This window comes from Lissotriton helveticus, chromosome 7 (genome assembly GCF_964261635.1).
Source record: "Lissotriton helveticus chromosome 7, aLisHel1.1, whole genome shotgun sequence".
In the NCBI taxonomy this organism is placed as follows: Eukaryota; Metazoa; Chordata; class Amphibia; order Caudata; family Salamandridae; genus Lissotriton; species Lissotriton helveticus.
The window spans coordinates 1882014090-1882038203 of record NC_136068.1 but is presented as its reverse complement, the minus strand read 5'-3'; positions in this window follow the sequence as shown (position 1 = coordinate 1882038203).

Below are 24114 nucleotides of genomic sequence, written 5' to 3'. Positions count from 1 at the left end.
CAAACAAAAAAATTTGACCAAAAAAACACATTTTCCTCACATTTCTGTGGTGGAAAGTTCTGAAATCTGCGTGGATCAACAAACTTCCACCCACCCAGCGTGCCCCCAGGTCTCCCGAAAAAAATGGTACCTCACTTGCGTGGGTAGGCATAGTGGCTGCGACATGAAACAGCACAAAACACAGCATGGTCGCACCTCAATTTCCCAGTGAAATTTAGCACGATTCGGACAAAAAGACTACCTTTTGTTTTTGCGCCGTAGCTCTGCCAGCACCTAGGGAAACCTAGCAAACCTATACATTTTTGAAAACTAGACACCCAGGGCAATTCAGGATGGGGTGACTCGTCTGCCTACCCCCAGGTTTTGTTACCCAGAATCCCTTTCAAACATAAAAATTTGACCAAAAAAACACATTTTCCTCACATTTCTGTGGTGGAAAGTTCTGGAATCTGCGTGGATCAACAAATTTCCATCCACCCAGTGTGCCCCCAGGTCTCCCGAAAAAAATGGTACCTCACTTGCGTGGGTAGGCATAGTGGCTGCGACATGAAACAGTGCAAAACGCAGCATGGTCGCACCTCAATTTCCCAGTGAAATTTAGCACGATTCGGACAAAAAGACTACCTTTTGTTTTTGCGCCGTAGCTCTGCCAGCACCTAGGGAAACCTAGCAAACCTATACATTTCTGAAAACTAGACACCCAGGGCAATTCAGGATGGGGTGACTCGTCTGCCTACCTCCAGGTTTTGTTACCCAGAATCCCTTTCAAACTAAAACATTTGACCAAAAAAACACATTTTCCTCACATTTCTGTGGTGGAAAGTTCTGGAATCTGCGTGGATCAACAAATTTCCATCCACCCAGTGTGCCCCCAGGTCTCCCGAAAAAAATGGTACCCCACTTGCGTGGGTAGGCATAGTGGCTGCGACATGAAACAGCGCAAAACGCAGCATGGTCGCACCTCAATTTCCCAGTGAAATTTTGCACGATTCGGACAAAAAGACTACCTTTTGTTTTTGCGCCGTAGCTCTGCCAGCACCTAGGGAAACCTAGCAAACCTATACATTTCTGAAAACTAGACACCCAGGCCAATTTAGGATGGGGTGACTCGTCTGCCTACCCTCAGGTTTTGTTACCCAGAATCTCTTTCAAACAAAAAAATTTGACCAAAAAAACACATTTTCCTCACATTTCTGTAGTGGAAAGTTCTGGAATCTGCGTGGATCAACAAATTTCCATCCATCCAGTGTGCCCCCAGGTCTCCCGAAAAAAATGGTACCTCACTTGCGTGGGTAGGCATAGTGGCTGCGACATGAAACAGCGCAAAACGCAGCATGGTCGCACCTCAATTTCCCAGTGAAATTTAGCACGATTCGGACAAAAAGACTACCTTTTGTTTTTGCGCCGTAGCTCTGCCAGCACCTAGGGAAACCTAGCAAACCTATACATTTCTGAAAACTAGACACCCAGGGCAATTCAGGATAGGGTGACTCGTCTGCCTACCCCCAGGTTTTGTTACCCAGAATCCCTTTCAAACAAAAACATTTGACCAAAAAAACACATTTTCCTAACATTTCTGTGGTGGAAAGTTCTGGAATCTGCGTGGATCAGCAAATTTCCATCCACCCAGTGTGCCCCTAGGTCTCCCGAAAAAAATGGTACCTCACTTGCGTGGGTAGGCATAGTGGCTGCGACATGAAACAGCGCAAAACGCAGCATGGTCGCACCTCAATTTCCCAGTGAAATTTTGCACGATTCGGACAAAAAGACTACCTTTTGTTTTTGCACCGTAGCTCTGCCAGCACCTAAGGAAACCTAGCAAACCTATACATTTCTGAAAACTAGACACCCAGGGCAATTCAGGATGGGGTGACTCGTCTGCCTACCCCCAGGTTTGGAAACCCAGAATCCCTTACAAACATAAAAATTTGACCAAAAAAACACATTTTTCTGACATTTCTGTGGTGGAAAGTTCTGGAATCTGCGTGGATCAACAAATTTCCACCCACCCAGCGTGCCCCCAGGTCTCCCAAAAAAAATGGTACCTCACTTGCGTGGGTAGGCATAGTGGCTGCGACATGAAACAGTGCAAAACGCAGCATGGTCGCACCTCAATTTCCCAGTGAAATTTAGCACGATTCGGACAAAAAGACTACCTTTTGTTTTTACGCCGTAGCTCAGCCAGCACCTAGGGAAACCTAGCAAACCTATACATTTTTGAAAACAAGACACCCAGGGCAATTTAGGATGGGGTGACTCGTCTGCCTACCCAAAGGTTTTGTTACCCAGAATCCCTTTCAAACAAAAAAATTTGACCAAAAAAACACATTTTCCTCACATTTCTGTGGTGGAAAGTTCTGGAATCTGCGTGGATCAACAAACTTCCACCCACCCAGCGTGCCCCCAGGTCTCCCAAAAAAAATGGTACCTCACTTGCTGGTAGGCATAGTGGCTGCGACATGAAACAGCGCAAAACGCAGCATGGTCGCACGTCAATTTCCCAGTGAAATTTTGCACGATTCGGACAAAAAGACTACCTTTTGTTTTTGCGCCGTAGCTCTGCCAGCACCTAGGGAAACCTAGCAAACCTATACATTTCTGAAAACTAGACACCCAGGGCAATTCAGGATGGGGTGACTCGTCTGCCTACCCCCAGGTTTTGTTACCCAGAATCCCTTTCAAACAAAAAAATTTGACCAAAAAAACACATTTTCCTCACATTTCTGTGGTGGAAAGTTCTGGAATCTGCGTGGATCAACAAATTTCCATCCACCCAGTGTGCCCCCACGTCTCTCGAAAAAAATGGTACCTCACTTGCGTGGGTAGGCATAGTGGCTGCGACATGAAACAGCGCAAAACGCAGCATGGTCGCACCTCAATTTCCCAGTGAAATTTAGCACGATTCGGACAAAAAGACTACCTTTTGTTTTTGCGCCGTAGCTCTGCCAGCACCTAGGGAAACCTAGCAAAACCTATACATTTCTGAAAACTAGACACCCAGGGCAATTTAGGATGGGGTGACTCGTCTGCCTACCCCCAGGTTTTGTTACCCAGAATCCCTTGCAAGCATAAAAATTTGACCAAAAAAACACATTTTCCTCACATTTCTGTGGTGGAAAGTTCTGGAATCTGCGTGGATCAACAAATTTCCACCCACCCAGAGTGCCCCCAGGTCTCCCGAAAAAAATGGTACCTCACTTGCGTGGGTAGGCATAGTGGCTGCGACATGAAACAGCGCAAAACGCAGCATGGTCGCACCTCAATTTCCCAGTGAAATTTAGCACGATTCGGACAAAAAGACTACCTTTTGTTTTTGCGCCGTAGCTCTGCCAGCACCTAGGGAAACCTAGCAAACCTATACATTTCTGAAAACTAGACACCCAGGGCAATTCAGGATGGGGTGACTCGTCTGCCTACCCCCAGGTTTTGTTACCCAGAATCCCTTGCAAACATAAAATTTGACCAAAAAAACACATTTTCCTCACATTTCTGTGGTGGAAAGTTCTGGAATCTGCGTGGATCAACAAATTTCCACCCACCCAGCGTGCCCCCAGGTCTCCCGAAAAAAATGGTACCTCACTTGCGTGGATAGACATAGTGGCTGCAACAGGAAACGGTTCAAATCGTACGGTGGTGAATTTACAATACCTTATTGCAAAACTACCTTGATTTTGGGGGGGGGCATCTGAGTTTGTGGCCCGGGGCTCGGTGGTATTCTTTGCAAAGTAGCAAACCCAAACAGTTCTGAAAACTAGACACCCGGAGAGTCCAGGGAGGTATGGCATGTGTGGGTCCCCCAATGTTTTCCTACCCAGAACTCTTTGCAAACCTTAAAAATAGGTAGAAATAGCACTTTTTCAAACATTTTGGCGTGGGATCGCCGTGTTGGCAAAAAAGTCCTGCCACCCTGCGTTCCCCTCGTTCTCCCGAGTAAAAGGATACCTCACTTGTGTGGGTGCCCCAAAGCAGAACACGCCAAAAACGAATTTTGAAAAAAGTAGTTTTTAGTCATATTTAAGTTTTACAAATTAAGCACCCCAGCCTGAGTCACATGCCTTTGGGCCACCCACACAAGTGAGGTATCATTTTACTCGGGAGAACAAGGGAAACGCTGGGTGGTAGGACATTTGTTCCGGCAGCGAGATCCCACCCAAAAAAGTATGGAAAAGTGGGTTTTTGGACCAAAATTTCAGGTTTGCAGGGGTTTCTGGGTAGGAAAACATTGGGGGACCCACGCATGCCATACCTCCCTGGACTCCCCCGGGTGTCTAGTTCTCAGAACTGTTTGGGTTTGGTAGTTTCCAAAGATGCCTGCCAAGCCCCGGGCCAAAAGCTCTGGTGACCCCCTCAAAAAATAAGATTATTTGGCTAAAGGTAATGTTTTGGTCTCCACAGTATGAATTGGGCCTTTTCCTAAAGCAACCGCTATGCCTACCCACGCAAGTGAGGTACCATTTTTATCGGGATGAACAACAGTGCCCCTGCACTAACACAAAATCATATGGTAACAATTCTTGTATGCAATTGTAAAACACGAAAATGACATATAGTGCATCAATCTAAACAGTTCGTGTAGGTACGTGATTCAAAGAAAGTTCATCTATTGCGACGGGTAAGTCAGTCAATAGTCTGTGTTGGGGGTGTCCATTTCCAGTTTATTGTTCCATTTCAACAAAAGCCAACACGTGTTTCATCGCACGGAACAAGTGCGAATCTTCAGGGCTATATGAAAAATACAAAGTCTGTTGAAACTCTACATAATTTAAGGTTACATCTTTCTTCAAAAGACCGGGTGACTCTCGGTGTCACCCTAGTGGACAAAGGCATGCGCGAAAGGTGGTAAAGTGACTTTTTGTGTGTATGGGAAAAAGTCATAGCTAAGGTGACATAGGTGACATGGTGTTGTGTCTAGTGGCAAAATATTTATAAAATACGTCAAGCACAAAGTGACTGATGTGACTTCTAGTGCTACGTTTTGTAAACATCCTGGCCGGTTATGCGAGTGACGTGATTAGGCAAAGTGGGGTGTGGTATAGAAAGAACGGTGTCCCAAGTTTTCTCATGAGTGACATAAGTGAGGGTTGTTTCACATTGCTTACGACATGACATTGTTATAACACTTGGGTAGACTGTTACTTGGTGCGATTGGAGTGTGGTATCCAAGATTGTTTTTTCTACTAGAGTGTACACTTGGAATCGTTATTGGTCTGTGATGGGGGACTACCGTTTCAGAAAAACCAGACATACCTGAAAAAAAGCTTTATGGACCGGATATGCTGGTCAAAAGTGGACACATGAAAGGGCGCGAAGCGATCAGTCAGGGCTTGAACTATGTTGATCATCAAAATACGGATGTAAACAAAGGGGAGAAAAAAATGGAAAAGAAAGGGAGGAAACAATTACAAAGTAAAAATATGGAATACTTGTCTGTATGGTGAGACAAGAGAAGACTAGAGCTGGGCGTCTGATTAGAACTATAAAACAAAGGGAGGGTAGAGTCCTTCAAACAGAGTTTTAGTCGGAAAAATGCGAGGCTAAGGATATGTCATCTTTAAATCTAGTGACCACGAGAACTACAATTTCAGCAGCAAAAACATATTACCCGTAAGAAGAAACCAATTGTAATTACATTTCGTGAGTGGGCGTTATACTTATACTTGTTTAGACGCTTTGGAAAGTGCGAAGTTAATGACGTATATAAAATGCGGAACTCACCCGGCCCGCCAAATATAAGATCTATTTGGCTACAAAGTAGGGGAGGTGACTGCCACGGTAACGGCAAAAGACCTCGTGTGACGTTTATTAGGGCCGCAGTATCCGATGTGTGGATAAACACATCTGTGAAGACAGCAAGATATGCATTTCCTTTATTGAATTCCGTTTTAGATCAAATATACAGCCACCCAAGAAGGCACAACGTATGGTAGTGAAGAAATCCTACCTTAGTCTACTGCTGGTAAGGCGGAAACCGGGAGGAGCGGGGTCAAAAGTGGTTGTAGGGCGGGTGCGCTCTTTTACCACAATGTGCCTAGTCCCTGGAAAAAAGATTTTTTTAAAAATTAGGAAGGCGGGTAAGATACTCTCCCTGCAACGGAGAAACCGCAGCCCATAAGTATACGAGCGTTTCCCTCTACGGGGGGCATTAAAGTTGAAGGTCCTTAATGCGCTTACCTTACGGACGTGTGTCTCCCTCTACGGGTTTCCCGGCGCCGTGTTTCGCGCCCTTTCATGTGTCCACTTTTGACCAGCATATCCGGTCCATAAAGCTTTTTTTCAGGTATGTCTGGTTTTTCTGAAACGGTAGTCCCCCATCACAGACCAATAACGATTCCAAGTGTACACTCTAGTAGAAAAAACAATCTTGGATACCACACTCCAATCGCACCAAGTAACAGTCTACCCAAGTGTTATAACAATGTCATGTCGTAAGCAATGTGAAACAACCCTCACTTATGTCACTCATGAGAAAACTTGGGACACCGTTCTTTCTATACCACACCCCACTTTGCCTAATCACGTCACTCGCATAACCGGCCAGGATGTTTACAAAACGTAGCACTAGAAGTCACATCAGTCACTTTGTGCTTGACGTATTTTATAAATATTTTGCCACTAGACACAACACCATGTCACCTATGTCACCTTAGCTATGACTTTTTCCCATACACACAAAAAGTCACTTTACCACCTTTCGCGCATGCCTTTGTCCACTAGGGTGACACCGAGAGTCACCCGGTCTTTTGAAGAAAGATGTAACCTTAAATTATGTAGAGTTTCAACAGACTTTGTATTTTTCATATAGCCCTGAAGATTCGCACTTGTTCCGTGCGATGAAACACGTGTTGGCTTTTGTTGAAATGGAACAATAAACTGGAAATGGACACCCCCAACACAGACTATTGACTGACTTACCCGTCGCAATAGATGAACTTTCTTTGAATCACGTACCTACACGAACTGTTTAGATTGATGCACTATATGTCATTTTCGTGTTTTACAATTGCATACAAGAATTGTTACCATATGATTTTGTGTTAGTGCAGGGGCACTGTTGTTCATATTTATTGCTGACCAGTTTCTGGTCATCCCGAGTGGTTGTGAGGTATTACCACTCGCCCTATTGCCTACACCTTTCTCACTAGTGCCTGTCACCACTCAGCGGCTTACAAGTTGTGCGCCCTGAACATCTGGTATTTCTAAAAGACCTCAGTAGGTGCTTAGTCATATCAGCTCACCAGATTGGGCTGCCCACCGCAAGGACTTTCAAACTCGCATTCCCTTACTCCAGTACAATCTAAACCTCTTCCTTACACCATGGATCGAGATAAAGTAGCCGCAGACCTGTTTGAAAATTTAGCCAAAGGCATGCCGACACACTCAGCAGCAGCTATTTCTGGTCCCCCCCGGGTGGAGGGCCTTAAAGAAAAATTTAAAAGACTTGAGAAATTAAAAATGCAGGAGAACTCACGATGGTGGGATGCCACTACCTTAAAGCAATATATGCGCCTCAAACAAATCCCCAGGGGCCTACGTTCTCAGATCTTTCCGACCTATGACAATCTGGATGTAGATCTCATGAAAAAATGGGAAGACTCTGTGAACAATAATTCTTTTGTCCTCATGGACATCCTTATAGAAAGTGCTGACCGCAAAACTCTGAAACTTCAGGGAGAAATTGCTCTTCTGGAGCAAGAGATAAAAGACCTCAACCTGCCAGAACCTACTGTCAAAAATTACACCATCTTGGATGAGGTTTTACTTAAACATCAGGAAGAAATCAAGAACAGAAAGGCCAGACAGATTAAAAGAGATGATGGTGACTACCGCAACGGTAGAGTGTTCACCTTCGACCGTAAATATGACGCTCTGATTCCCTCCAACAAATCCAAGAAACCAGAGGGCATCACATCTGCCCCAGGCTCCATTTCATCCAGTACCACATCCTTAAATACCGTTGGTACCAGCGAACCAGAAACAGAAAGTGAAGATAATCTAGACGCTAACAGCAATCCTTTTTTAGTAGAAATGGAACGTATACGCAAGGGGAACAGGGCGCCATCCCGAAGAGGTCCCGCACCTCCAAAACCCACAGGGGGTCCAGGGGCAGCAAACGACGAATATCGCAAAAAACTCAGGTCAGGGAGAGCTCAGAACTAGAGAACATGAACACTGAAGTACAGGTGATCAACCTATCCTCCTTCCCCCTTACCTCAGATATGACCAATTTACTCTCGAAAGGTCTTAGTTTTAACCCTTACTCCACAGGGGATTTATGTCAAACAAAAATAGATCTCTTTAAATTTGTCCGTAACCTAAAAATCAAAAAATACTTTGCAGGCAAAGTTGCCAATAACAAGAATATCAAAAACATTCCTGATGTATTGAGTGACAATGTTGTACTTACAATAAAAGACATACAAGCAGTCCATGTACTTTTGTCTATTACTGAACGAGAGGACAGTCCCATGGAAATGGGGCAACTCTTAGAAGAACTAAACATTGATATGGATTTGGGGGTAGCCAGTGGTCTCAAATCTAAGTCCACATGGACTCCTACCCTTCCAGGCGGTAACAGCATTGACAATTTTCATAGAAATGTTTTAGAAGACCTAAATAAGATTAACACCACGAAATTGCAAGAAAAATTCAAGTTCAAAGACAACCTAACTAAAGGTGAACGCAACGCCTTATCTGTACTGACACGTAATCCCTCCATCATTATTCGTGAGGCAGACAAAGGAGGAAACATTGTGGTAATGAACGCAGAAGATTATAACAATGAAATACTGACCCAACTAGCAGACCTCTCATGCTATGAATCTATTGCCTCCAACCCCATGGGGGTGCTCACAAAGAAGATCAACGACCATCTACTCAAATGGAAAGAGGATGGGCTCCTCAATGATGAAGAATACATGTACCTGAAAGTATTCAAGCCAACGTTTCCATGGCTTTACACACTACCGAAGATTCACAAGGATCTCCCATTTCCCCCTGGGAGACCAATAGTATCAGGTATCGGGGGTCCAACCGAGAGATTAGCGGAGTATGTGGATATTTTTCTGGGCCCACTCGTCAGAAATCTCCCTTCATATATTCAAGACTCCAAACATATTCTCAGCCTTTTAGGAGATTTAGAATGGCAACCAGGCACCACATTAGTTACCATGGATGTGGTTGCTCTCTATACCAGTATCAACCCACAACTGGGTATTGAAGCAATCACTAAAGTCTTGTCCAAACGGCCCGCTTCTCTCTGGTCGCACACTCAAATGCTCATCTCGATGATGGGTTTGATTTTGGAGAATAACTTCTTTTTGTTCCAGAAAAAATGGTACCAACAAAAACGAGGAGTAGCCATGGGCTCTAAATTCTCGCCCTCCTTCGCGAATCTCTTCATGGGAGCTTTTGAAGCAGACCATCTTTGGGGCACCTCTAGCAGTCAATTCACAGATTCCATTCTGTTCTGGGGTCGCTACATAGACGACTGTATCCTACTATGGACCGGAACGGATGTTCTACTACAAAGCTTTTTCGACTTTTTGAACAATAATCTTTGGGAAATCAGCTTCACTATGAAACACAGCAGTTCACATATTGAATTTCTAGACTTAGAATTTTATGTAATCAACAACACCCTACAAAGTAAACTATACAGGAAACCCACATCCTGCAATGCAATCCTAAGAGCAGACAGTTTTCATCCCTCACACCAAATCAGATCTATACCCTTTGGCGAGTTTCTTCGTGCTAGACGGAACTGTAGCGACGATGAGGAACTGGAGAAAACAATTAAAGACATGAATCAGAGATTCACCAAAAGGGGTTACCCAAAAGCAATTTTGTCAAAAGCAAAATCTAAAGTAAACAAAACAAAGAGAGAGGAAACGTTAAAACCCAAAGACCCTCAGCAGAAGAAAGAGAACACAGTAAGAATGATTACCGAATACAATGACTTACACAACTCAATCAGAACCAGTCTAACCAAGCACTGGAAGTTGCTAAGAGATGATTCTACATTGAAGGAAGTAATCCCGACCACGCCTCAAATCACATTCCGTAAAGGGAGAACACTGAGGAACAGACTCAGCCCCACAGTGCCACAAGTAGACAGACACCCTACATGGCTTACCCAACGAGGCAATGGTTTTTTCAAGTGTGGATTATGCTCGATGTGCAAATGGGCCAAGCACAAGACGAAACACTACACGGGCCCCTCAGGGGAATTGTATGAGATCAGAACCAACATAAATTGCACCACCAAATATGTAATCTACATCATTGAATGCCAATGTGGTAAGAAATATGTTGGGAGCACAATACGAGCGCTGAAAGAAAGAATCGCAGAACATATGAGGGCAATCTTGAAACATGATCCCAAATACCCTGTGGCCCTCCATGTAGCACAGTGTCAACCCAACGTAGAGGATTTTCAAGTTTCTTTCTATGGGATAGAAACCGTACCCATCCACGTGAGAGGTGGCAATCGTGAACTGCTCCTAAGACGCAAGGAAGCAACTTGGATTATGCGTCTTCGGAGCATTGAGTGCGGTTTGAATTATGACCCTGAATTACAATTCTTCCTGGGTGACTAGATATCAACTACATGTCTCCAACTGTACCCATGCCGCTGTTTTTCCTCTCTCCACGTCAAAGAACCATAATGTGCATATTGACTGTTATTTCCCACTGTATCTCACCTATATGATGTTGTTGTTCTCATTTTGCGTTCGGAACCAGTCTTTATACTGACCTATATGTAGGAGCATCCGGTTGCGTCATCTTACTACATTTGCATAGGTAAATACCAAATCCGGATCCTCTGTATAATGGGATGGTTCTTAAATCATAAACCTATTCCCGCATAGGCCCTTACCCCTACCTAGGTAAGAATATGCCAAGCATCTTGCTCACGTCCCAACACTGGGACGCTCAGGCAATATTGACATTTATTTCTTATTTTTTATTTAACTCGTGCCGGTTGGTGGACACACCCACTTATCATGGCATATCATCACCCTGCTGGGTGTTCTGTCCAAATATTCTGTATTATCCTATCACAAGCCTGGTGGCTTAGAAGGAGGTCAGAGTCTAGGCCTCACAGTAATTGTACACGTCACCTCCCCTGAGGGATTGACATTGTGCAAGAAATCGGGGTGCAAACACGTCACACGACATAACGCGTGGGCACCAAAGTGTTAGGGTTAAAGAGAAATTATATCTTTTTCCCACAGGCTAAAAACATTTTTTTCAACCTGTAACACCTTGCGAGATACATGCGCGCGAGTCAGACAATTACACAGATGTTTAGTCTCATATTTTAATTTTTCATTCTACCTTCGAACTCATGGCAGTAACTCTTCTCTTTATGGCCACACATAGTGGGTTCAGATCACGAGGGCTACGTTCTAGTCGCTGCAACTCACCGACTACCAATCACTACTTAAAGGAGCCACACTTCCGGGCACGTGTCCGTTCACGAAACACGGCGCCGGGAAACCCGTAGAGGGAGACACACGTCCGTAAGGTAAGCGCATTAAGGACCTTCAACTTTAATGCCCCCCGTAGAGGGAAACGCTCGTATACTTATGGGCTGCGGTTTCTCCGTTGCAGGGAGAGTATCTTACCCGCCTTCCTAATTTTTAAAAAAATCTTTTTTCCAGGGACTAGGCACATTGTGGTAAAAGAGCGCACCCGCCCTACAACCACTTTTGACCCCGCTCCTCCCGGTTTCCGCCTTACCAGCAGTAGACTAAGGTAGGATTTCTTCACTACCATACGTTGTGCCTTCTTGGGTGGCTGTATATTTGATCTAAAACGGAATTCAATAAAGGAAATGCATATCTTGCTGTCTTCACAGATGTGTTTATCCACACATCGGATACTGCGGCCCTAATAAACGTCACACGAGGTCTTTTGCCGTTACCGTGGCAGTCACCTCCCCTACTTTGTAGCCAAATAGATCTTATATTTGGCGGGCCGGGTGAGTTCCGCATTTTATATACGTCATTAACTTCGCACTTTCCAAAGCGTCTAAACAAGTATAAGTATAACGCCCACTCACGAAATGTAATTACAATTGGTTTCTTCTTACGGGTAATATGTTTTTGCTGCTGAAATTGTAGTTCTCGTGGTCACTAGATTTAAAGATGACATATCCTTAGCCTCGCATTTTTCCGACTAAAACTCTGTTTGAAGGACTCTACCCTCCCTTTGTTTTATAGTTCTAATCAGACGCCCAGCTCTAGTCTTCTCTTGTCTCACCATACAGACAAGTATTCCATATTTTTACTTTGTAATTGTTTCCTCCCTTTCTTTTCCATTTTTTTCTCCCCTTTGTTTACATCCGTATTTTGATGATCAACATAGTTCAAGCCCTGACTGATCGCTTCGCGCCCTTTCATGTGTCCACTTTTGACCAGCATATCCGGTCCATAAAGCTTTTTTTCAGGTATGTCTGGTTTTTCTGAAACGGTAGTCCCCCATCACAGACCAATAACGATTCCAAGTGTACACTCTAGTAGAAAAAACAATCTTGGATACCACACTCCAATCGCACCAAGTAACAGTCTACCCAAGTGTTATAACAATGTCATGTCGTAAGCAATGTGAAACAACCCTCACTTATGTCACTCATGAGAAAACTTGGGACACCGTTCTTTCTATACCACACCCCACTTTGCCTAATCACGTCACTCGCATAACCGGCCAGGATGTTTACAAAACGTAGCACTAGAAGTCACATCAGTCACTTTGTGCTTGACGTATTTTATAAATATTTTGCCACTAGACACAACACCATGTCACCTATGTCACCTTAGCTATGACTTTTTCCCATACACACAAAAAGTCACTTTACCACCTTTCGCGCATGCCTTTGTCCACTAGGGTGACACCGAGAGTCACCCGGTCTTTTGAAGAAAGATGTAACCTTAAATTATGTAGAGTTTCAACAGACTTTGTATTTTTCATATAGCCCTGAAGATTCGCACTTGTTCCGTGCGATGAAACACGTGTTGGCTTTTGTTGAAATGGAACAATAAACTGGAAATGGACACCCCCAACACAGACTATTGACTGACTTACCCGTCGCAATAGATGAACTTTCTTTGAATCACGTACCTACACGAACTGTTTAGATTGATGCACTATATGTCATTTTCGTGTTTTACAATTGCATACAAGAATTGTTACCATATGATTTTGTGTTAGTGCAGGGGCACTGTTGTTCATATTTATTGCTGACCAGTTTCTGGTCATCCCGAGTGGTTGTGAGGTATTACCACTCGCCCTATTGCCTACACCTTTCTCACTAGTGCCTGTCACCACTCAGCGGCTTACAAGTTGTGCGCCCTGAACATCTGGTATTTCTAAAAGACCTCAGTAGGTGCTTAACCATTTTTATCGGGAGACCTTGGGGAACGCTGGGTGGGAGGTAATTTGTGTGAGCCCAGTGATGCCACGCTTTCCCACACTAAAACGTGTGAAAAAAACTGATTTTTTCCAAGCAAAAAATGAGGTTTGCAAGGGATTCTGGGTAAAGGAACGTTGGAGGATCCACGCAAGCCATACCTCCTTGGAAGCCCCCGGGTGTCTACTTTTCAGAAATGTGTGGGTTTGGTAGGTTTCCCTAGATGGCTGTCTCGCACGGGGCCAAAAACCCAGGTAACCCCTCTTGCAAAATCTGGTGGACATGAATTCTCCAGCTTTTGCAAGAGGGGTTACCTGGGTTTCTGGCCCCGTGCGAGACAGCCATCTAGGGAAACCTACCAAACCCACACATTTCTGAAAAGTAGACACCCGGGGGAGTCCAGGGAGGTATGGCATGCGTGGGTCCCCCAATGTTTTCCTACCCAGAACTCCTTGCAAACCTTAAAATTAGGTAAAAATAGCACTTTTCCAAAAATTTTGGCGTGGGATCGCCGTGCCGGCAAAAATGTCCTACCACCCAGCGTTCCCCTTGTTCTCCCGAGTAAAAGGGTACCTCACCTTAACAGAGTTACTCAAAAGTCAAACATTCAAGCACGGCTATCTATTCCTCAAAGACACACACATACAGGTTGGATTTGGCACGAGGGCGAGTGATGGTTCAGTATATAAAATTTTATTAACAAGATATTTCAAAAAAATGAAATGCTCTGTCAATAAATAAATGCATAAAAACCGAACCAGTGACTCGCAACTCGTGAGCTGTAAAGCCACGACAAGGCACCAACCGTTTTACAGGCCATTCACGCACCTTTCATACCTGATACAAACAAGACCACTGACACCATCTGGAATAAAAGCAACACATCCGCGGACCCATCACATTTCAACACTCACACCAGCAAACAGCGCCATTCAAGGGCCCATCACTTTCACACGCCCACATTTCTGACACTGGAACTACACAAATTGATGGACTGCGCGGAGTGTCACTCAACAAGCAGTGTGTGCAGTGACCAACAGAAAGTAACTACTCACACACCGCCAGCCGAGCGCCAGTCCACCCACACCACCAGCCAAGCACCAGACCATGCACACCGCCAGCCAAACACTCAGCGCACACCACCAGCCAAGCGCCTCTCCACGCACACCGCCAGCCAAGCACCACTCCGTGCACAGACAGCTAAACACCGCTCCACGCACACCCTCCAGCCAAGTACCACTCCACAAACACCACCAGCCAAGCGCCACTCCACACACACTGCCAGCCAAGCACCATTCCACACACACTGCCAGCCAAGCACCACTCCACACACACCGCCAGCCAAGCACCACTCCACACACACCGCCAGCCAAGCACCACTCCACACACACCGCCAGCCAAGCACCACTCCACACACACCGCCAGCCAAGCACCACTCCACACACACCATCAGCCAAACACCACTCCATGCACAGACAGCCAAGTACCACTCCATGAACACCACCAGCCAAGCGCCACTCCACACACACCGCCAGCAAAGCACCACTCCGTGCACAGACAGCCAAGCACCACTCCACACACACCGCCAGCCAAGCACCACTCCACACACACCATCAGCCAAACACCACTCCATGCACAGACAGCCAAGTACCACTCCACGAACACCACCAGCCAAGCGCCACTCCACACACACCGCCAGCAAAGCACCACTCCGTGCACAGACAGCCAAGCACCACTCCACACACACCGCCAGCCAAGCACCACTCCACACACACCATCAGCCAAACACCACTCCATGCACAGACAGCCAAGTACCACTCCACGAACACCACCAGCCAAGCGCCACTCCACACACACCGCCAGCAAAGCACCACTCCGTGCACAGACAGCCAAGTACCACTCCACGCACACCACCAGCCAAGCGCAACTCCACACACACCGCCAGCCAAGCACCAGCCGGCACAAACCACAAACACATTTAGAATTCTTTTTTTGAAAATAACACTAAACAAATGGAAATACCTACAAATCAGGTAACACAAATTCTTAAAATACAAACTTTGCACTAATGCCAATCCTTGAAACAAACTAAAAATGTTTTACAGAATGCAGACCAGGCAATTCACTTTACAGCTCATTCAAACTCCCAATAGTTCTTTTGCGTGTGGTACGATTTAAAACAAGCTGACATACACAATGCAGGCTTAGAAGGACAGTCAGGACAGTATATACGAGACTCCTTCCGCACGCCTCTTCGCCAACAGACTCTGCATCTTCTAGTCGGAAAGTCTCTAGCAGTAGTGGAAGGAATAGATTCAGGAAAGTGGCAATCTTGCAATCTAGCCACTTCCTCCACCACTCCAAATCTAGGAACACTTGCCTGCTGCACAAGTACAAGGCTGCCTATTATAGACTCCTGAAACTTAAGAAAAGTCATCTTCATCTCAGGACAAGACTTCTGGTACACAACGAAAGCATTAAATGATGCCAAGTGGAACAGATGGATAGCCAACTTCTTGTACCAAAAATAAGCCTTTCGAAGAGCAGCATAAGGTTCCAACCTCTGATCTACTCTGTCAACACCACCCATGAACTTATTGTAAGCTAGAATGCACACAGGTTTGCGCACTTCAGCACCCTGACCCCAAACAGGCACAGGTTCAGTACTTTCATCGTGGATAGTAGTCAGCATGTACACATCTCTCTTGTCTGAATACTTCACAGCTAAAAGCTCCCCACATCGCAATGCCGTAGACTGTCCCCGCACAAGCCTTTTGCAAACAAGTTCCTTTGGGAAACCTTTACGGTTACTCCGCATTGTGCCACAAGCAACAGTGCCCACTTTGGCCAACTCCTTGAACAACTGCACACCAGTGTAGAAGTTATCTACATATAAATTATGGCCTTTGTTAAATAATCCTCTACCTAGTTCCCACACAATTTTCTCAGTTACTCCAAAAGTAGAAGGACAACCAGGAGGGTTAATGCGGGACTCCTTACCAGTGTACACCCTGAAATTGTAGACATATCCAGTCTCACTGTCACACAGCATATACAGTTTGATTCCATAGCGTGACCTCTTACTAGGAATGTATTGCCTAAAAACCAAGCGGCCCTTGAACAACACCAAAGACTCATCCACTGCAATTTCTTTACGAGGGACAAAAATCTCAGAAAAACGATCAACAAAGTGATCAAGGACAGGCCGAATTTTAAACAAACGGTCGCAATCAGGGTGATCGCGTGACAATTCTAAACTATTATCAGCAAAATGCATCATCCGAAGAAGAAGCGTATACCGATCACGACTTATGACTGCTGGAAATATAGCTGTTGCCATCAAGGGACTAGTGGACCAATATGAAGTAATTGATGACTTCCTTATCAAGCCCATCAAAAAAGTTAATCCCAGAAACTTCTTCATCTCTTCAACATTTGTGGGAGTCCACCGGATTGCTCTAGAATAGGGCTTAAGGCTGGCACTGTTGGCCCTCAAATATTGTTCTGCATACAAATTGGTTTGCTCAGCAATCTCTTGCAAAAACACATCGTCAAAAAACAACTGAAAAAAATTAATTGGCAGAAAATTCTCTGTATTCACTCTACACCCAGGAACACCAGTGAACTCTGGCAATGCCGGCTGCACCAAGCCAGGGGGAACCCAGAGGCCATCCCTATCAACGGGGGGAGCAGCCACCCCAGCCTGCAGCACCGAAACATCTTGCTGCTGTTCTCCAACGGGAAGCCTAACAGCCACAGATACTTCTGGCTGCACAACACCAACAGAAGACATAGCATCCCCAGAGGGCTCTTCCTGCACTACACCAACGGGAAGCCCAGCAGCCTGAGATGCTTCTTGCTGCACTACACCACCGGGAAACCCAGTAGGCCCAGATGCCTCTTGCCGCTCTACACCAATGGGAAGCCTAACAGCCCCAGATGCCTCTTGCTGCACTACACCAGCAGGAAGACGAAAAGCACCAGATGCCCCTTTGCGCACCACAGCAATGTGAAGCCTTTTGGGTGCAGGCTCCAGCCCACATGCCTCTTGCCGACGTAAAAAGAAAGGAAACCTTGCGGCCCTAGGCAGCAGCACAGGTGCCTCTTGGCCCACTACCGGCAACACAATGTCCTCCTGTACCATAGGCCCTTCATCAGCACTAGAAGAAGAGTCATCATCCGATGATGATGATTCCATGCGAAGAGAAAACTCACTGCCTGAATCTTCTGCCGCTTCCTGGGAGTCAGAATCAGACTCAGACTCTGAACCATGGTCCGAGGAAGACTCAAAAAGCAAACCAAGAACCTGCTGAGCAGTAATCCTGCGACTAGCCATTATCCTTACAAAGCAAGAAGACTGCACACACAAGTGAACAACAACCTACACTGTGCAAAGTAAGAAGTAAACAAGGTAAGGCTTTCACTAAAAGATAAATACAATCCAAAACAATTTCACTCTTACAAAATATAGCTACACTCACCAGCACCTACTCTGTTGAGACACAGCGAAAAGAAATGAAATCCCACTAGAAAGAAAAAAAGAAATGACATTAGAAAACAAAGTGCACATCAAACACTAATGCTGAAAAAAAAAACACAGAGCCACACAAACTGCTAGAAGTACAACCTTTTTCAAAAAGACAAACATCAAGGGGAAGTAGTACAAAATACATTCACTTACCAAGCACAAGCAACTACACAAGCTGCAAACAGACACGCAACCTACAACAATCCAAACAGCAAAAGCCTGGAACAAGACAAAAATAGAGAAGAAAAAAAAATTACTACCACATTTCACAAACAATATAACAATTAAAAAAACAACACACAAATTTGCCCCCCAAATTAAAATTCGGCCAGATGGGCCATCAATTAGGGCTTAGACCAAATGAGATTAGATGAGGTTTAACATCAAGACACTGGATAATTTTTTGAATTTTTTTAAAGTGCCTGACCACTTTGGTGCCAGTCAGTCTTTTGCTACTACCAGTACCCATATCACACAGGGGCAGTAAGGACATTCATACACCTTTTGTACGTGTGACACATACAAAACATTCACACCGCCAGCCGCCCATCACTTTCACACGCCCACATATCTGACACAGCAACTATAGAAAATGATGGACTGCGTAGAGTGTCACTCAACTAGCAGTGTGTGTAGTGACCAACAGAAAGTAACTACTCACACACCGCCAGCAGAGTTCCAGTCCACCCACACCACCATCCAAGCACCAGACCATGCACACCGCCAGCCAAACCCCACTCAGCGCACACCGACAGCCAAGTACCACTCCACGCACACCATCCAGCCAAGTACCACTCCCCACACACCGCCAGCCAAACACCACTCCCCACACACCGCCAGCCAAACACCACTCCACACACACCACCAGCCAAACACCACTCCGTGCACAGACAACCAAGCAGCACTCCACGCACACCACCAGCCAAGCGCCACTCCACACACACCGCCAGCCAAGCAGCACTCCGTGCACAGACAGCAAAGTAGCACTCCACGCACACCACCAGCCAAGCGCCACTCCACACACACCGCCAGCCAAGCAGCACTCCGTGCACAGACAGCAAAGTAGCACTCCACGCACACCACCAGCCAAGCGCCACTCCACACACACCGCCAGCCAAGCAGCACTCCGTGCACAGACAGCAAAATAGCACTCCACGCACACTAACAGCCAAGCGCCACTCCACACACACCGCCAGCCAAGCAGCACTCCGTGCACAGACAGCAAAGTAGCACTCCACACACACCACCAGCCAAGCGCCACTCAACACACACCGCCAGCCAAGCAGCACTCCGTGCACAGACAGCAAAGTAGCACTCCACGCACACCACCAGCCAAGCGCCACTCCACACACACCGCCAGCCAAGCAGCACTCCGTGCACAGACAGCAAAGTAGCACTCCACGCACACCACCAGCCAAGCGCCACTCCACACACACCGCCAGCCAAGCAGCACTCCGTGCACAGACAGCAAAGTAGCACTCCACGCACACCACCAGCCAAGCGCCACTCCACACACACCGCCAGCCAAGCAGCACTCCGTGCACAGACAGCAAAGTAGCACTCCACGCACACCACCAGCCAAGCGCCACTCCACACACACCGCCAGCCAAGCAGCACTCCGTGCACAGACAGCAAAGTAGCACTCCACGCACACCACCAGCCAAGCGCCACTCCACACACACCGCCAGCCAAGCAGCACTCCGTGCACAGACAGCAAAGTAGCACTCCACGCACACCACCAGCCAAGCGCCACTCCACACACACCGCCAGCCAAGCAGCACTCCGTGCACAGACAGCAAAGTAGCACTCCACGCACACTAACAGCCAAGCGCCACTCCACACACACCGCCAGCCAAGCACCACTCCGTGCACAGACAGCAAAGTAGCACTCCACGCACACCACCTGCCAAGCGCCACTCCACAAGCACCACCAGCCAAGCACCACTCACCGCCAGCCAAGCACCATCCAGCCAAGCGCCACTCCACACACACCGCCAGCCAAGCGCCACTCCACACACACCGCCAGCCAAGCAGCACTCAGTGCACAGACAGCAAAGTAGCACTCCACGCACACCACCAGCCAAGCGCCACTCCACACACACCGCCAGCCAAGCAGCACTCCGTGCACAGACAGCAAAGTAGCACTCCACGCACACCACCAGCCAAGCGCCACTCCACACACACCGCCAGCCAAGCAGCACTCCGTGCACAGACAGCAAAGTAGCACTCCACGCACACCACCAGCCAAGCGCCACTCCACACACACCACCAGCCAAGCAGCACTCCGTGCACAGACAGCAAAGTAGCACTCCACGCACACCACCAGCCAAGCGCCACTCCACACACACCGCCAGCCAAGCACCACTCCGTGCACAGACAGCCAAGCACCACTCCGTGCACAGACAGCCAAGTACCACTCTACACACACCACCAGCCAAGCGCCACTCCACACACACCACCAGCCAAGCGCCACTCAACACACACCGCCAGCCAAGCAGCACTCCGTGCACAGACAGCAAAGTAGCACTCCACGCACACCACCAGCCAAGCGCCACTCCACACACACCGCCAGCCAAGCAGCACTCCGTGCACAGACAGCAAAGTAGCACTCCACGCACACCACCAGCCAAGCGCCACTCCACACACACCGCCAGCCAAGCAGCACTCCGTGCACAGACAGCAAAGTAGCACTCCACGCACACCACCAGCCAAGCGCCACTCCACACACACCGCCAGCCAAGCAGCACTCCGTGCACAGACAGCAAAGTAGCACTCCACGCACACCACCAGCCAAGCGCCACTCCACACACACCGCCAGCCAAGCAGCACTCCGTGCACAGACAGCAAAGTAGCACTCCACGCACACCACCAGCCAAGCGCCACTCCACACACACCGCCAGCCAAGCAGCACTCCGTGCACAGACAGCAAAGTAGCACTCCACGCACACCACCAGCCAAGCGCCACTCCACACACACCGCCAGCCAAGCAGCACTCCGTGCACAGACAGCAAAGTAGCACTCCACGCACACTAACAGCCAAGCGCCACTCCACACACACCGCCAGTCAAGCACCACTCCGTGCACAGACAGCAAAGTAGCACTCCACGCACACCACCTGCCAAGCGCCACTCCACAAGCACCACCAGCCAAGCACCACTCACCGCCAGCCAAGCACCATCCAGCCAAGCGCCACTCGACACACACCGCCAGCCAAGCGCCACTCCACACACACCGCCAGCCAAGCAGCACTCAGTGCACAGACAGCAAAGTAGCACTCCATGCACACCACCAGCCAAGCGCCACTCCACACACACCGCCAGCCAAGCAGCACTCCGTGCACAGACAGCAAAGTAGCACTCCACGCACACCACCAGCCAAGCGCCACTCCACACACACCGCCAGCCAAGCAGCACTCCGTGCACAGACAGCAAAGTAGCACTCCACGCACACCACCAGCCAAGCGCCACTCCACACACACCACCAGCCAAGCAGCACTCCGTGCACAGACAGCAAAGTAGCACTCCACGCACACCACCAGCCAAGCGCCACTCCACACACACCGCCAGCCAAGCACCACTCCGTGCACAGACAGCCAAGTACCACTCTACACACACCACCAGCCAAGCGCCACTCCACACACACCGCCAGCCAAGCACCACTCCGTGCATAGATAGCCAAGTACCCCTCCACGCACACCGTCTGCCAAACACCACTCAGCGCACACCGACAGCCAAGTACCACTCCACACACACCGCCAGCCAAGCACCGCTCCACGCACACCATCCAGCCAAGTACCACTCCCCACACACACCACCAGCAAACATGCCCAAGGGGTCGCTTCCTAAAAACTTTGTGTTAGTGGGCATTTTCCGCCCCCCCTGGGGGCAAAACGGCAAAAAAAACAGGCCGATTTGCCCCCAGGGTGGACAGAAAAACAAAAACACAATCATGTCCACCTGGAAGCGACCCTTACCCAAGTGGTCGCTTCCCAAAACAAACACATTGCCCCAACAAAAATCCCTGGTTCTAGTGGGTAATTTCTGCCCCCCCTGGGGGCAATACGGCCGAAAAACGGGCCGATTGCCCCCCAGGGGGGGCAGAAAAACGAAAATATACTCAGACCCCGCCTGGAAGCGACCCTTGCCCAAGGGGTCGCTTCCTAAAAACTAAAATTACATCCCTGGTGTCTAGTGGGCATTTTCTGTCCCCCCTGGGGGCAAAACGGCAAAAAAAAACGGGCCGATTTGCCCCCAGGGGGGACAGAAAAACGTAAACAAAATCAATGGCCTCCATCTTGGCTATAATCAATATCCCTGGTGCTAGTGGGGAATTTCTGCCCCCCCTGGGGGCAAAACGGCCAAAAAAACGGGCCGATTTCCACCCAGGGGGGGCAGAAAAACGAAAACATATTGCCAGCCCGCCTGGAAGCGACCCTTGCCCAAGGGGTCACTTCCTAAAAACTAAAATTATATCCCTGGTGTCTAGTGGGGGCATTTCCGCCGCACAATCGCGACGCTGTGCGCGATCGTGAGGCAGAAATGCCCTGCAAAGAGACATCAGGGGAAAGGAAAATCTCTTTCCTCTCCCCTGATGCCTCTTCGCTGCCCCAAACCCCCGCCGAAGTCCAGAAAACCTACCTTCTTCTCCGGCGCTCAGGAAGCAAATGGCTTCCCGAGCGCTGGGAATCCCTGATGATGTCAGCGCGCGCTGTGCGCGCTGACGTCATCAGGGATTACCATGGGGGGGGCGGGGGTGGCAGCGTAAGCTCTTCCGCTGCCGCCCCCATTGAAAAAACGAAGATCAGAGAGCCTCGGGGGGAGCGCCAGCGCTTCCCCCGAGGGTGGGGCTGATGACGAGCTGGCCTTGTCATCCGCGCAGGACAGGTAAGCGCGATGACGAGCCCAGCTCGTCATTAGCCCCGAAGGGGTTAAAGGATCCCTTAATCAATGATGATTCCAGCCTCACTGCGAAGAATTTGCTGACTTTTTCTTGGATAAGACTACTAAGATCAAAGTTGAACTCCGTTCAGCCTTGGATCGCCTTTCGATCGCACCTCCAAACCCCCTCGTTCCTATTTTCTCGGATGAGGTCCTGCCTGGTCAGCTCTGTCCCCCCCCAAAAAAAAAATGCATCATGGAGCTTTTTCAAAACTTTGGATGAAAGTACTATTTGCAAAAATCTAGCTACTCCGAAACCATCCAACCACTTCAATGACCCCTTGCTATCAAACTTCTTCTCTGAGATCAGAGCTTCCTTACTCCCACTATGGACGAAGATTGTCAATGCTTCACTTCTGCAAGGTGCTATTCCAGACTGCCTAAAATCTGGGCAGGTTACCCCTATTCTAAAGAAACTATCTGAAGATACCTCTGACCTACGCACCTTCTGCCCAATTTGTAACATCCCCACATTGGCATGGCTCCTGGAGAAATGCATGCATGACCAGCTTTGTGACCACATTGAGCTATTCCGACTCCTAGACCAATATCAATCCGGTTTCCGCCAGGGTCATAGCACATAATCCACACTCACTCACATTGTCGATGATGTGCTAAGATTGATAGATCAAAACTATTCTTGTCTATTGAGCCTCCTCAACCTCTCATCAGCTTTTCATGCTGTTGAACACCAGAGCCTAATGGACCTCTTGGAGCACAGAGTGGGGCTCTCTGAGCCTGAGCTAAACTGGTTCTTCTCATTTCTCCACAATAGAACCCAAATCTTCATGGTGAACCAGTCGTTGTCAAAAACTGGACTACTCATCTAACCGCTCTTAACCTAATCCTTTATATCTCATAATTTGAACCAATCAGTAAAAAGAGGAGCATTCTCATGGAAATCTTGACTTGGTATCTAATGAGATATTTTGAGCCACTGTAGCTCCCGGCGGTGTGGTATGATATGAATTCAATGAATAAGGTTTTGTATGAGTCTGGCTGTTGGGTTCTGGATGGTGGGTCGTCTTCTGTTGAGTTGCTTAGTGATCTCGGCATAAACGGTGTTCCAGTAGTCCAACTTTCTACTTTCTGGTGAATAGGGCAAGAGCAACAGTTTGTTGCTTTTTTACTAGTAGTGCTTTGGAGACATTTGAAGATCTTCCTCAGCATCTTTATGGTGGGGAAGCAGGGTGCAATGACAGACATGACCTGTGCGGTCATTCATGTCCAGTTTTCTG